This window comes from Hemiscyllium ocellatum (genome assembly GCF_020745735.1).
Source record: "Hemiscyllium ocellatum isolate sHemOce1 chromosome 41 unlocalized genomic scaffold, sHemOce1.pat.X.cur. SUPER_41_unloc_2, whole genome shotgun sequence".
NCBI classification, from domain to species: Eukaryota; Metazoa; Chordata; class Chondrichthyes; order Orectolobiformes; family Hemiscylliidae; genus Hemiscyllium; species Hemiscyllium ocellatum.
Window position 1 is genome coordinate 1255741 of NW_026867549.1, and position 14930 is coordinate 1270670.

Genomic DNA, 14930 nt, shown 5'->3' on the forward strand with positions numbered 1-14930 from the left:
CCTCCCCGACGATCTCCCTTTCTGTACCTGTGACACAATTACTGATTAGCAAAGTACATCAGACTACAAAAGCTTGGTAAAAATACACAAGTGATCCCGAGGCACGGGAGAAGGTGATGAAACCTAAAGAATAGCTGCCAGAACCTCATCATTTGATAAAATAAAGACTAGCTTGGCCGCCTGAAAGCAGGCAAATACGATGCATCGCAGATCCGAAAAAAGTGGCCAACAAAGTGGGAGACTCTCAAAATTCAAGAAAAGTAAGAGTGTAGACGTCTCAGAGAGCTTTGTTCTTAAAGAGATTGGGAAGGTGCAATTAAATGTCAGATGATTTTCAGGCCAAAGAAGTTAGCCGCACAGTTATGGGGTGATTCATATAAGAAGCAATCCCATTGCTCCTTTAATCGGTATGCATTAGATTTTATTTCCTTTTCACCTCTTTTCTTTCCATCTGCTGCTTCAAGCAAACTGAAACGCACCTTATTATGTTTAAGTTAAAGCAAATAATGTTAATAATGCAACTGTTTGTTCTTCTATATCTGTTTCTGTGTGTTTATATACATGCCTTAAATTGAGTGCTTGGGTTTTGTGTACGTCTGAGTGTGTCGTTTGGTGAGACATTGAGTGCGAATGAAAGAGTGTATGGCTCTCTCTGGTTGTTTAAGTGCCTTCTCAGTGTGCAGTGTTTGCATGCGTTCGTGTGTGACGTTGGCTGACTGAGTGTGTATGTCTGTGGGTGGGTGTCAATTTGTATGTATCTGTGCTATGTGAATGTTTGCACTTCAATGCACGGTGCAACAACTTAAGCAAAGTAAATTAAATCATTTATGTAAGTCTTTTGGAAGAAAGGGCACTGTTAAAACTTTACAACTACAAATATACACCTTGAATACAAATGTTCCTTTTTATCATCATTAGCTAGAGATGTTGTCACATATTCGTGAATTTTTAACGTTAATTCTCTTTTGTCAGTTATCCAGTTCCTTACATTGCAATGTGAATATTTGCAACTTTGAGTTGATGATTTATAATTGAATGTGTTTGCTGGAACCAAAAGGTTGGTGCAGTACACTCTGGGGAGATGTTGACCCAGGCTCTTGTAAATCGGATTTCTTGAAGCGTGCTTCAATCCTGATTGGACAAATGACTGGAAAGAATCTGCGAAACGTTATAAATCATGACTTGATGAGTGACATATTGAATGGTTTCCGAGTGAAGATATGTAGCTCCAAGATTTCGGAAATGTGTCCATTCAGTTTCACGAAAGAAACATGAAAGAACAAAAGGAAAACCTTCTCTGGTTTTGTGAGTCATCAACTGGTGTTAATTACTTTCAGGTCTCGGTCAGAATCGACTTCCTCCAACATATCCTGACTCCGATTTTTCCATTTCTCCTCATTCTACGTCACAATGTTTTCACTATTACACACATTTTACAGAGCAGTTTATGGGGATTGGTGCTGGCGGGGTGCGGCAGGAGCGTTGAGCTCCTTCTTGATCTGCTGCAGTCTGAATGCTATAGACTGACCCACAGCCAACTGTCAAGGTAGAAATTTCTGGATCTGGACAGGGCGATAGTTATGGCATAGCAGATATATTATAAAGTCAAGATGGTGAGTGGCTTGGAGTAATATTTGAAGTTTTCCCATCTATCTGCCACGCTTGTCTTTCCAGATGGACGTGAACATGCGTTTGGAATGTATTGTCTATTTTCCCTCAAGTCATACTCAGAGAGTGTTTAAAATCTGATTGAAGATTTGTAGCTCGGGTATCCGTTGTTGTGGTTCTGCTCGCCGAGCTGGAAGTTTTTGCTGCAAACGTTTCGTTCCCATGATGATGTTCCCTAGCCAGGGAACGAAACGTTTGCAGCAAAAACTTCCAGCTCGGCGAGCAGAACCACAACATCATACTCAGAGAGTTGGTAGCGGTGCATTATGTATTGTCTCTCAACAGCGATTCAATGAAGCTGGCTGTTATAGAGATGACAGTGATGACACTGTCTATGACATTTTAGACCATTGCCCCCTGATAGCCAACCTGGCTCATAATTGTCACAATCTGAAATTAGACACATGTTACGGAATGTTAGCAATGCACTGATCAACTTTACTGACGTTCCAAAACGGTTAGTTAGGGTTGATGGACATGAGCACAATCTCTACGGGCCAAGGCTACAGAGGCTCATGGTGGCCAACCATTTCACCACCTTCGATGTTGTGCCTTGTTTGGGCCTCCTCACCGCCTAATGAAGGACATTCACAAACTGGAGGAGGTGATTGTAATCTTCTGCTTAGGGGATCTACAAGCACATGACCTCAATATTGAGTTCACCAGTTTCCAAATCTTTCCTCCCACTCCTCATCCTAGCTTCAAGTCTCTGACTCGAAGCTATCTTACTGACCTGCCCTACTCATCCATTCTCCTTCCCACCTAACCGGTCCACCTTTCCTACGGAACTAACACAATCAACTCCACCTTTGTCCACCTATCGTCATCCCACCTACTTTCCCCGAAGCACCAAACACACTATACATTTCTAAGCGTCCTCCCCCCCTCCCACTCCACGGTACTGTTGACGTTTTCTGCCAGAAACGTCAACCCTCGTGTGACTTGGGTGTTGTCTGACCTTGTATGCGTCAAACAACGCCACATTTTATCAGCTCTGTAGTATTACCAAGAATCCAACATTTATGAACTGGACAGTTTTCGTCCTCTGCTGATTTTCTGCTGCAGTGCAACCTACTTGGAAGATGAAAGGTCCTCATTTGATAAAGCAGGCTATCTTGTGATTCATAGCTGGAAAATCCACAACACGGACTAGGTCCATGATGCACATGTGAAGCATTTCATTTATGAATCGAACAGTAACAAGCAGAAGTGTCGGTTCAAATGCAGGAACGACCACATAAACTGCCATATCCACACGTGAAGTCACCAATGCACAATGACACATGCACATTCGCACATACACCACTGACAAACACACCCAGACGCTCACACAAGCAGAGACGCTACTCTAACTCTGCATTCTAGACAGTGAACGATAAAAATGGTGGTGCCTATCCCTTATGATCTCTACCTCGGCAGATGACCAAATCAAATCTTTATTGCTGACATCATTCGGAATGTAAAATCGACAAACAGTGACCCAACCTCAAATTTGGTGCAATAGCAATGACATGATTGTGGAAAGGAGAGAGAATATTCGCAAATGCTAATAGAGAGAAATAAGACAAGGAGGATCATTGGAATCTAATACTGAAACAAACGCACAGTGATTTTGTGAAATACTGAGGAGGGCAGAAGGGAGAGTGAATCCCAAGGCGTCTAAGAACGTTGGATAGAAGTGTAATAACTAATAATTAATGCAATATTTTAATCGGGGAGAGAAGTCATGCAATTTTCACACAGTCATCTCCCAAAGTCAGCAGCGAAGTATTGGCTGGACTGGTCGGGGTTTTATTATTGGTGCCAGAGAACTGGAGGTAAATCTCGAGGTCTGCTTCTCGGAAATGTTTGAGGTTGAGTGAGATTCAGTCACTGGGAGTGATGTACCAATGGGAACTGCGACAAAACGGGCTTTTTGGATTTGTAGAAATTGCTTTCAAGTTTGGTTGTCTAGAGCATTCCAAGAGAACTACAGCTGGAAGCTTAATCAGTCATGCTATGTCGGCCTGAAAGTCGATATGTGATCAGAAAGGAATGTCACAGCAGATCCAGCAGGAAAAGACAAGGGACAAATCACTCAGCCTCAAAGATGAAAGCGCATCACTCTCTGCAGAATTCTGCTGGATATAAAGAGAGACTGTAGCTGCTTTCCCCATGAAAACGATGGTCTCAACAATGAGCAGCCATTATTAATTACAACGAAAACATTGCTGCCATTTTACCGTTGGTTTTGTGTTTCCGAGGTTTCATGAGTAGATGTACGAGATGATGGAGATGACACTGGCCGAGCACGTTGGCGCGACGGATCATAGTTCTATTAATTTTATAATAACTCGAAAGAGGGACAAAACTAGTGTACAGTTCAGTTTCTAAATTGGGGCAAGGTAAACTTTGATGGAATTAAAAGCGAGCTTGCAGGCGTTGATTAGAATGTTTTGTTGCAAGCAAAGGGATGTCCGGCAAGTTGGAAGACTTCCAAACTGAGATAGTTCGAGCTCAAGTTCCACGTGTTCCTCTGCGGGTGAAGGGCACGATGGGTAAGAATGGGGAAACCAGGATGACAATTAATATATTGGCTTTGAACAGAAAAAAAGACGGATGGAAATATCAGACACAGGCACCTGGGAACAATGGAATCTCTGAAGCAATTTAGGGAATGCAGAAGTTCAGTGAAGAAGAACCTCAGTTTGAAGAAACGGCGGCACGAGATTGACATGGCTGAGAATTTTAGGATACATCCAAACGTGTCTTTTAAGTATACCAAAGAAAAAAATCAAAATCGAGCGATTAAATATGGCCCCTCAAAAACAAAGCGATCATGAATTTGCAGATCTGCTGGAAAATTGCCGAGGTCTTCCATGAATATTTCCCCTCTCTGTGTACAGAGGAGAAAGATATCAAAATGTGGGAACTTGGGGAAGTTTTTGGTGTTATCTTTGGGAAAGTCCATACCACAGTAGAGGAGATCTTTGATGCATTAGAATATATAAAGTTAGAAAAATCAGCTGATCCTGAGCAGGTATATCCAAGAGTACAGAATGCCACAGCGCAGTACAGTTCTTCAGCACTCGATCTTGCACGGATCTGAGAAACCAATCTGAAGTCCACGCCCTTTCTAAATGATGTCTAAAAAAATACTTCTGACATCTGTTCTATATCTATCATTTCTCAATTTTCAAGCTCTGTCCCCACATGCTCGCCATCACCATCCGAGGAAAGACTCTCATTGCCCAAACTATCCAGTCCTCTACTTATGTTCTTTGCCTCAATTAGATCACCTGTGAATCTGCTTCTCTCTTACAAAAACAGCCTCAAGGCCGTCAGCCTTTCTCCGTAAGACCTTCCCTCCATAAGAGGCAGCATCATGCTAATTGTCTTCTGCCTCCTTTCCAATGCTTCCACATCTATCCTATAATACAGCGACGAGAACTGTATGCAATACTGCCTGTGCGTCCGTACCAATGCTTTGCACCGTTGCAAAATGACCTTTTGGCTCAGACACTCAGTCCCCCTGTCACTAAAAGCTGACACACTGTATGAATTCTTAGTCTTCCTATCAACCTGTGTGGCATATACCATAGATATATAGACATGGACACCTGGATCTCTCTGCGCATCCACATGACCAAGCATCACACCATTAGCCCAGTACTCCTTATTCATGTTACTCCATCCAAAGGAAATCGCCGCACACGTCTCTATGTTGAACTCTATTTGCCATCTCTTAGCATTTCTCTGCAGCTTACCTGCATCTGTCTAGAACCTGCAACATGCTTTGGCACTGACCACTACTCCACTGACATAAGAGGAATCCACAACTTAACTAACCATTCTTCTATGCTCTCCTCCTGCTCATTTATAAAAAGGACAAACGACACTTGCCCCGTAACGGATCCCTGAAGTAGTAACTGAACATTTAAAATCAACTGCCACAGCTCTGTCTTGTTTCAGCTAGGCAGTATTTGACCAAAGCGATAAATCATCCTCAATCCCTTGCTTCTGTATTTTGTGCAATAGCATATCTCAGAGAACCTTATCAAACGGTTTACTGAAATTATATACACTGCATTAACTGCTTTACCCTCATTCACCTGTTTGGTCACCTTCTCAAATAACTCAATTACGTTTGTGAGGCACGACAAACACTTTACAATACCGTGCTGACTATCCCAAATCAAACTGTTCATTTCCAAATGATTAGAAGCACTATCTCTTATAATCCTTTCTAATACTCCTCCCATAACCGAAGTGAGGTAATTTCCAGGGTTATTTCGACTTCCCTTCTTCATCAACGGGACAAAATTTCCTATCCTCCAGTCTCCTGGCACTTTTCCTGTAAACAATGACGAGAAAAAGACCAAAGTCACATTTTCTGCAATCTTCTCTCTAACTTTCCAGATAATTCTTGAATAAATCTCATTCGGTCCAAGGGACTTATTTAGTTACATACCTTATAGAATTGCTTACACCTCCTCCTTATGAACTTCAGACCCATCTAGTCTAATATCCTCCTCGCCAAACCTATCCTTGTCTAGTGTGCGCACTAACGAAAAATATACATTTCGGGCCTTTCCCATCTCCTCGAACCCCAAACACAACTTCCCAGGACCACCCTTGACTGCCCATAAAGTAAACCTTGTATCCTTTTATTTTTGCATAACTCTCGAAAGCGTTCGGGTTTTTTCTGACCTGCCAAAGATTCTCATGTCCCCTTATGGTTCTTCGTAACTTTCTCTTTATGTTGTTCCTGGCTAACTTGAAATTCTCAAGTGCCCGACCAAAGCCTTCACGTGTCATTTTTAATTAAGCCTCCATCTTCCTCTTGGCAAAAAATCCAACTTATTTAGGAAACTACATCTCCCTCGCTCGACCGATTCCTCACTGCCTGTCAGGCACTTACTTATTAAGGACACGCCGTAGCATTTCCTGGAACAAGCTAAACATTTGAATTGTGCCCATACCCTGCAGGTTCTTTCGCTAAAGCTTCCTTCGTCGCATCATAATTGTCTTTCGCCAACTATATGTCATGCCCTGCAGTACATACCTATCTCTTACAATCACTAAGGGAAAGGCAACACAATTGAGGTCACTCTAATCAAATTGCTTACCTGCCTCCAAATCTAACGTCTGTCTGTTTCATTATCAAGTCCCAAATCGAGTGTGACCTCGCCTCTTCTTGGCTTATCTATATTAGAAACCTGTAAGATGATAGAGAGATTGTGAGAGCCCGAGCTGACATTTTTGCATCATCATTAACCATGATGATCTGGGAAGACAGGAGAATAGCAAAGTTTTTGCCCTTATTGAAAAAAGGCCTGCAAAGAACGTCCTGAGAAATAAAGACCACTAAGTCGACCATCTGTGGTAGGTATGTTAGTTGAGAAAATTCTGAGATAAGATATACAAGCATTTGGAAATAAAGGGTTTGATTATAAAGCGTCAGCGTTGCTCTTTTTTTTGCTTGTGCTATCATGAGTCACAAATTTGTTAGAGCTCATTGAGAAAGGAGCAGGAAGGTTATTGGGAATGGAGCGGTCGACAATTCCCATTTGAATTTCGGAAGGCCTTTGGTCCACATGGCAGGCTGGTCTGGTAGGTCAGATTGGATGGAATCCGGGGGTGTAGGCAAATTGGATACACAATTGGCTTTGTGATTGAAAGCAGTGTCTCGTAGGGATGGATGCGTATCGGACTGGAGGCCTGGGACTCGTGGAGTGTGTCATGGGTCGGTTCTGTGGTCATTGATATTTTTTATCTCTATCAATTTGGATAAGGCTGCGTGTGTGTGCAGCCGTGTGTGTAAGTTTGCAGTTGATACTAGAACAGACGGTAACAAGATATGCGAGAACGTTGAACACAAATTGCAGCAGGACCTTGAAAAGCTGGGAAAATTGGCTGAGAAATGACACATGCAATGTAGGGCCGATAAACGTGAGGTCTTGCATTTATGGAGAGTCAAATCAAGGTAGGATTTTTATGGTAAGTTGTGGGGCCTTAAAGGGTGTTTAATACAAGTGCAGACGTCTTGAGAAACATAGAGAGGGTAAATGCACTCAGCTTTTTACACACGGTTGGCCAACTGAAGTTGAGATAGCGTGAGTTTAAGTTTAGAGGGGAACAAATTAGAGGGAACCTGAGAGATAAACTTTTAAACAGAGGGTGGTCAGATAATGGAATGGAATGAATGAAATGAGCTGACAGCAGATGTGGCTGGGCGTTTACATTAACAATATTTGAAATACATTTCAACCAATACAAGGATAGGAAAGGTTTCGAAGGATATTGGATAAGTGCAGTGAAATGGAGTCAACGTTGATTGACATTTGATTGACGTGGGGCAGTTTAGGCCAAAGTGTCTACCATCGTGATCTATGAGTCTGCAACTGTATGAACCTATATATCCTGGAGAACCATCAGGATACTTCCATGTTACGATTAGAGCCCTCCGCAGACAGCCTATTATCGTTGGTTGAGTCTCTCACCGGTTACAAAGCTCCTTTCCGTCTGCCAGAACTCAATAAAAGCTGCATTCTATTATGGTAAAGTCTGTAAATATTCCGGCGTCTCATTCTGCTCTTGCGTTTTCCATACACATAGCTAAGTGATCAAATATCAGTCTCCCAGACTGTAGACATTGAATCATGTCATAAATACATATAATGCATGCATACTAACGAGTGTCCATATACTACTCCTCTGAAAATGTACGCATTGTATCACTTGAGATGTTATTTTACTGTAGTCAGTACACATGTTCTGCACATCTCAGTATTCAAACATCAGTCGTTTAATTGATACAGTGTTGTAATTAAACCGACAATCTAGCAACTGAACACTGTTGAGTGACGACATATGTCTGAATAACCTGTCTGATCACAATATAGTGATCAGACTGGATCTTATTGATTAGAGAGTGGTGAACAGGTTTCATTTGTCTTCCTAATTCTTGCCTTTCCTCCAAGCCCAAGCCCACCACCACAACACCCCCTCCCTCTTTCCCATCTCGTCGGGTTTTCCTAAAGGTCTATAGATTTCGAAATGTTAAATTTGATGCTGCCTGAACGGGGAAAGCTTCATTCCGGAAGGTGTGGGTGAGAAAAATTAAATTTTCATCAGACACTACGAGGAATAGGCTGTTCTGCCGCTTAAATCCATTTTGTTATTCAATAGGATTGTCTCTGTTCCAAAATTTCACTCATCCACTTTCTTGCCTTTCTCTGTAACACAGGATTCTTCGACTGATTAAGAGTCTATCTATGTCAGTCTCAAATTTAAACAACGATTCTCACAAACATGGCTCTCTATGAAACCAGTTCCATATATTCACAACTTTCTGAGTGAAGAAATTCGTCCTCATCTCTGGCTCAATTGGTGCTTATTTCCGCTGACCGTCTAGTACTCGATTCCTCCATGAAGGAAAACCTCTTATCCGCATTTACCGTTTCAAGCACGCTTTAGAATTATGTGTTTTTCAGTTGACAACAACCCTCATTCTCGAAAACTTCAGTGAATACATCTCAATCGATTTCTGCTTTGCGTATCAGATACTCTCATCAAACCCGAAATCGTCCGAGTGTACCTTCTCTGAACTGCCTCCGATGAAATGACATTTTACCTTCAATTCGGGGAAAAAAACTTTTCCATTATTTCCCGACATTGTCTCTCCAGCATCTTCAACAGTTTCAGACACAAATTCTTTGTCTGATACTTCAACACCTTGAATAAGTGTTAACATTTCATTAGCCTTTGCGATTGCTTGTTGCCCCTCAATTAGGAAGTAAAAAATGAGGTCTGCAGATGCTGGAGATCACAGCTGAAAATGTGTTGCTGGTTAAAGCACAGCAGGTTAGGCAGCATCTCAGGAATAGGGAATTCGACGTTTCGAGCATAAGCCCTTCATCAGGAAACCTCAATGCCAGCAATTTGTGTTTGGGTAACAAATCCTCCCTAGAACCATTCTGTTTCATTTAAACAATAATCTGTTCTGTCGTACTTCTTTCTAAAACGAAGATGTTACAGTTTCAACGTTATACATTATTTGTCAATATTGTGCCCACTGACTTGAAGAATTAATATATTTCATAAAACTGTTTAGATCCTGCTCACAACATTGCATTCCACCTACCTTTAGGCTGTCTACAATTTTTGGGACTGGATGTTCACATCCTTGCTCTGAGCCATTAATTATTTGCTGGTTCGACCTTCTCATTATCTCCCCTTAACTGGAGTGTGGTGACTGTTAGGATAAACCACCACCAGTTGTCTCCCAAGTCTGACGATATTGCTCCTTCAACATTGTTATGTTGTATTTGTTGTGGTTTGGGTTTGAGTATTCTGGCTCTTGAGAGCAATTAGTAACTCAGTTTGGAGGCTGGTGGTCAAAGAAACACCTACGTGGAAGAAAGTGTTCTATGCAGAATCTATCTGCCTTCCCCTCCGTGGACACTGTGTTTAATTTTCTTCTTTTGTGCCAAGGCCGCGTTTATGGGGATTGTTGAAGTACATATCGGTTAAATCATTCTATACTCTGTTCTCTATTGTTTGTGTTTCACTCGGTAATCTTGCAAATTAATTCTGTTTGGCCTAAGACTAAGTGTTTGGTTCAGCAGCATCACTTCTGGAATATCTTCTCTCCACCTGCTTCAAATAAATACCAAATTTAGGGTCTGGGCTACTTCCTTGAAATACCTTGGTTGGTTCTGGCCTGCCCCATAACACAATGGTGAAACATTTTTGATGTGTGCATGCTATTGTGTTCTTAATGTCCTCTGAAATCGAACCAGTCACTATCCTGTCTGACCCTCTTCCGCAAGTTTCTTGGAATCAAATTTTTATTTGCCTATTTTATAGCAAGCCATATGGTTGGCAAATGATATGTTCGCCTTAATTGCAAGGGGAAGTTGGGATGAATCACTGAAGTTCTACAGGGCGATGGCAAGACCATACCGAGAGTATTTTGTGTAGCTTGGTCTCAGTAACCAAAGAGGATCTTCGCGCTATTGAATGCTCATTGAGACAGCACTGTGACTCCATGAGATCCTGACTGTTCAGGTAATCCTCACTCCACTTTTCTGACTTTTCCCCACAACTCTCGATTTCCCATCCTGATTAAACTTACTTTGTCACAGCTTTAAATGTACTGACAGACACAACATCCACGCACGAGAAATCCTAGAAGCATGGGTTTAGAACCGGAACTCTGAATAAACACATTGACTTGGTCTCATTTCCCAACACCTGAGAAAAAGAACTGGAAGATCATCACCACGGGTAATGTCGTCCACGCAGGAAATGACAATACAAGCCCAAGGAAACATAAATACATAAATAGAAAGCGGTCCATACAACCAGTGCTTCACCTGGAGTCTCATCTGATATAACATCAGGAAAGGAAAATTCCAGCTCCGTGAGAAAACCTGCATCCAGACTAATTGACACATGAATAAGCTTCTTCACCGGCCACATATGTTCAAAGGGGAATAGTGTGAATGAAATGTGTCAGGAAAGGTTTTACACAGAGGGTGGTAAGTGTCTGGACCACACTGCCAGGGCGATGCTGGAAATAAATACGATAGCAAGGGTGAAGAGTCATTTCGACAAACATGTGACCTGCAGTGAATTCAGCTGTACACTGCCTGTGCAGGCAGATGGGATTAGTTTGGCACAGACATGTGTGAAAAAGAATCAGTTCCTGATTTCTGTGTTATATGGAGTAATTTAGCTGTGAAGAGAGCCTGGATGCACCTGTATTATTTGCTTTGGAGCAGCGAAGTTACTGGGGATGCCTGTTTGTGGAGTATAAGGTCAAGAGAGGCACGGAGAGAGTAAACAAATAGCGACCACACGCCATCTTCGAAGGGTCAGTGACAAACAGACACAATTTTTATTTGAAACTTCGAAGATTATTTTATTCACAGGGTGAGACCACCGCTGATTAGGCAGCATTTATTGCCCAACTAAATGCTAGTTTGGTGTCAACAACATTTCTATATGTCTGGAGCCAATGCAGGTCAGGCCACTTAAAGACAGCACTTTCCTTCCTTAAAGGACATAAGTGAATAACTTCCGTTTTTCTGACAATCGACAGTGGACTCAAGCTTAGCTTCTGCATGTTAAGTCCGCATTTTAAAAATTATTTTGTTTCAATTTCCGCTATCTGGCGCAGTACGATGCGAACCCAAGTTCCCAAAACGTTATCTGTGGCTGAGGATTAACACTCAATCAAAAGACTGGAGGCGAGTTGAGGAGAAGCGTTTTCAACCTGGTGTTCTGGAGGACCCCTGAGGCAGGGCACCTCATAGTCTTTAAAAGGACATTGGACAATCCATATTCAAATCAAAAGTCAAGTTTTGGGATCTGGGCTGGTATATATTTTGAATAGTATTTCATATTGTGGAATCGATGGGCTCAAAGCGCTCTCTGAGACATCCTGCCTACATTATTCTGTGCTCAAACACATAGAATCAATAGCCCACAATCAAATTCACTCCTTCATTATACACCTTTAGTTTGGGGTGGAGAGGAAATGTTATGCCACGCAGAGGTCAGTTGAGGCAATATTTCTGAGAATCTCCACTGCCTCATAGCTGACTTTAAAAGATTCGGATGGAAATTGGAATCCGTGCTGGAATAGAGCAGGAAACCAGGTTCTCTCTGCTTGCTTGCCGAACGCCAAGAGACCATCGATACCATCACATTTTTTTATCTGCATTGTACAGACATGGAGGGAAATGTCTTCCAGGTTTGGCATGCATCAGGAGGTGATTGTACCACTTAGCAGGCAGAAGTCGCATTCTGAAACTTCATGTTACAAACTTTACATCGTGGAAGAAGATGTCGCTAGTCATGTTCCATAAAGTAATGCGAATACACAAAACAACAGAACCAGTAGGTCACTCAGCCCTCGAGGGCAGTCTCCCCAAACTACATAGATCAAGAACACAGAAATGACTGGAGAAGCTCAACGGATCCGGCAGCATCTGTGGAGAATTAACATTTCAGGTTGAATTACCCTTGCTCAGAACTGTCTGAAGTGGTTCTGTGGTCAAATGTTAAGGTCAGAGCAAGTCAAACTAAAAAGTGAAGTGGGTGTGGAATTGCACGCAGGCATAGAGCATGTCACTGTTCCCCGCATTACTATAGCTCTGGAATCTCATGTAGGATAGAGCAGGTTAATATGAATCATCATGTTGCGAGCATGGTGTCATTTATATGTACAGAGCAGGTCAGCAGTAAACATAGTGCTGTGAGTTTGGAGTTCTATGTATAGTCAAACTACCTCTCCATACCCTCCAATAAACACCGCTGTGTTCCTCCTTCCAATTTCCAAGCACAAGCTGAAACGAATTTCTGAAAGAGGAACCGTCACCAAAAAGTAATACAACACTGGTCTGAATCAGTAGAAAACCATCTCTGGGAGTTCTTGGAATCTGTGGACGGGTCTGCGTTCAAGAAATCGGCGAAAATCCGAGACCAGTACACAGCCACCGCCATGGATTTCATGGGCAAATGTTTGGAAGACTGTGCAGCAAAAAAGATCTCAGTCCAGTTTTTCTCCCGTCTGCAACCTTCACTGAACCGGGAAATCCACTTCTGACTGAATACCAGTATTCAGGTCGGATGACATACACCAACACCGGAGATCCGGTAATGTCCCTTGCAAATCCAGCAGGGTTGCTGTCGTTCAGTACCAGATCACATTAGAGGCCCAAGTGAGCCAAATAGACTCCAGAAGCCCGTGGTAAGTAGTAAGCTGAATTACAGTGTAGAAAATGAAACAGAGCAAGTAAAACGACAAAGATACGTCCCTCCTTGACGTCGACAATCTTTATAAGCCTAGTGTGAGAACAATGTCAGCACGATGGTGATGCCTGCCCCAATACACCAGGCACACTTGCTCTCTTCGTCACCATTGAGAAGTCAGATTGGTCTTCCTCAGAGTTAACCAAAGAATATGATTGACCAAGATGATGATCCCATCCAAGCAATCAGATCCTGTGTGGACCATTTGGCGAAGCTATTTAATTACATCTTCTACCTCTCCTCCTACAAGTCGAAACCCACATCTGCTTCAAGAAGATCACTTTCATCCCAGTAACTGAGAAAACACATTCATTGTGCGGAATATGCAATTTCCTGACTGACAGACTGCAATCAGCAAATATAGACAGCAACACCTCGTCGACGTTAACATTCAATATTGGATCCCACCAGGGATGCAACCTCAGCACTCTACTGTACACTCTGTACACCATAGACTTTGTAATTCCAAAGGAACACCACATGCAGGTTTGCTAACGACACTTCTGGGATAGAACAGATCTCTGACAACGATGAGTCCACATTCAGAAAGGAGATAGAGGATTTGGTGAGGTGGTGAAAACATCTTCTCTCTCTCTCAACTAGGGAAAAGTAAAGAACTGTTCATTGACTTACGAAGTATCGCAAGCAGAATTAAGGAAAATCCCAAAGCATTTCATTCTTATATAAGAAGCAAGTGGTTAACTAGAGAAAGGATTGGTCCACTAAAAGATAATGTAGGGAGGCTGTGTGCCGATCCTGACAGAATGGGTGAGTTTCTGAATGATTACTTTGCATCAGTGCTCACTGAGGAGAGGAACATGATGAATCTTGAGATTAGAGGTAGAAGTTTGATTAGTCTGAATCACGTTGGCATAAGTAGGGAATTTGTGTTGGGTATGCAATAAGTTATTCAGTTGGACAAATCCCTAGGACCAGATGGGATCTATCCCAGTTTGATGAGGGAGACGAGAGAGGAAATAGCTGGGGCCCTGACAGATATCTTTGTGGCATCCTTAAATGTAGGTAAGGTGCCGAAGGGCTGGAAGATTGCTAATGTTGTCCCTCTGAATAAGAAGGGTAGTAGGGATATTCCGGGTAACTACAGACCAGTGAGCCTGACTCGGTGGTGTGGAAGTTGCTGGAGAGAGTACTGAGAGATACAATTTTCTTATATTTAGAAAAGAATGAGCTATTCAGTGATAGGCAACCTGTTTTTTTTTTGCGGTGAGCTCGTGCCTTACCAACTTAATTGGGTTCATTGCAGAAGTGACCAAGTTGTTAGATGTAGGAAGTGCTGTTGATGTCATATACATGGACTTTAGTGAGGTGTTTGATAAGTTTCCTCATTGTAGACTAATGGAGAATCTGAAGTCACATGGTGTGCAAGGTGTTCTCGCTAGGTGGATGAAGAACTGTTTGAGCAACAGGAGACAGGGGGTATGAGTTGAAGGGAGTTTCTC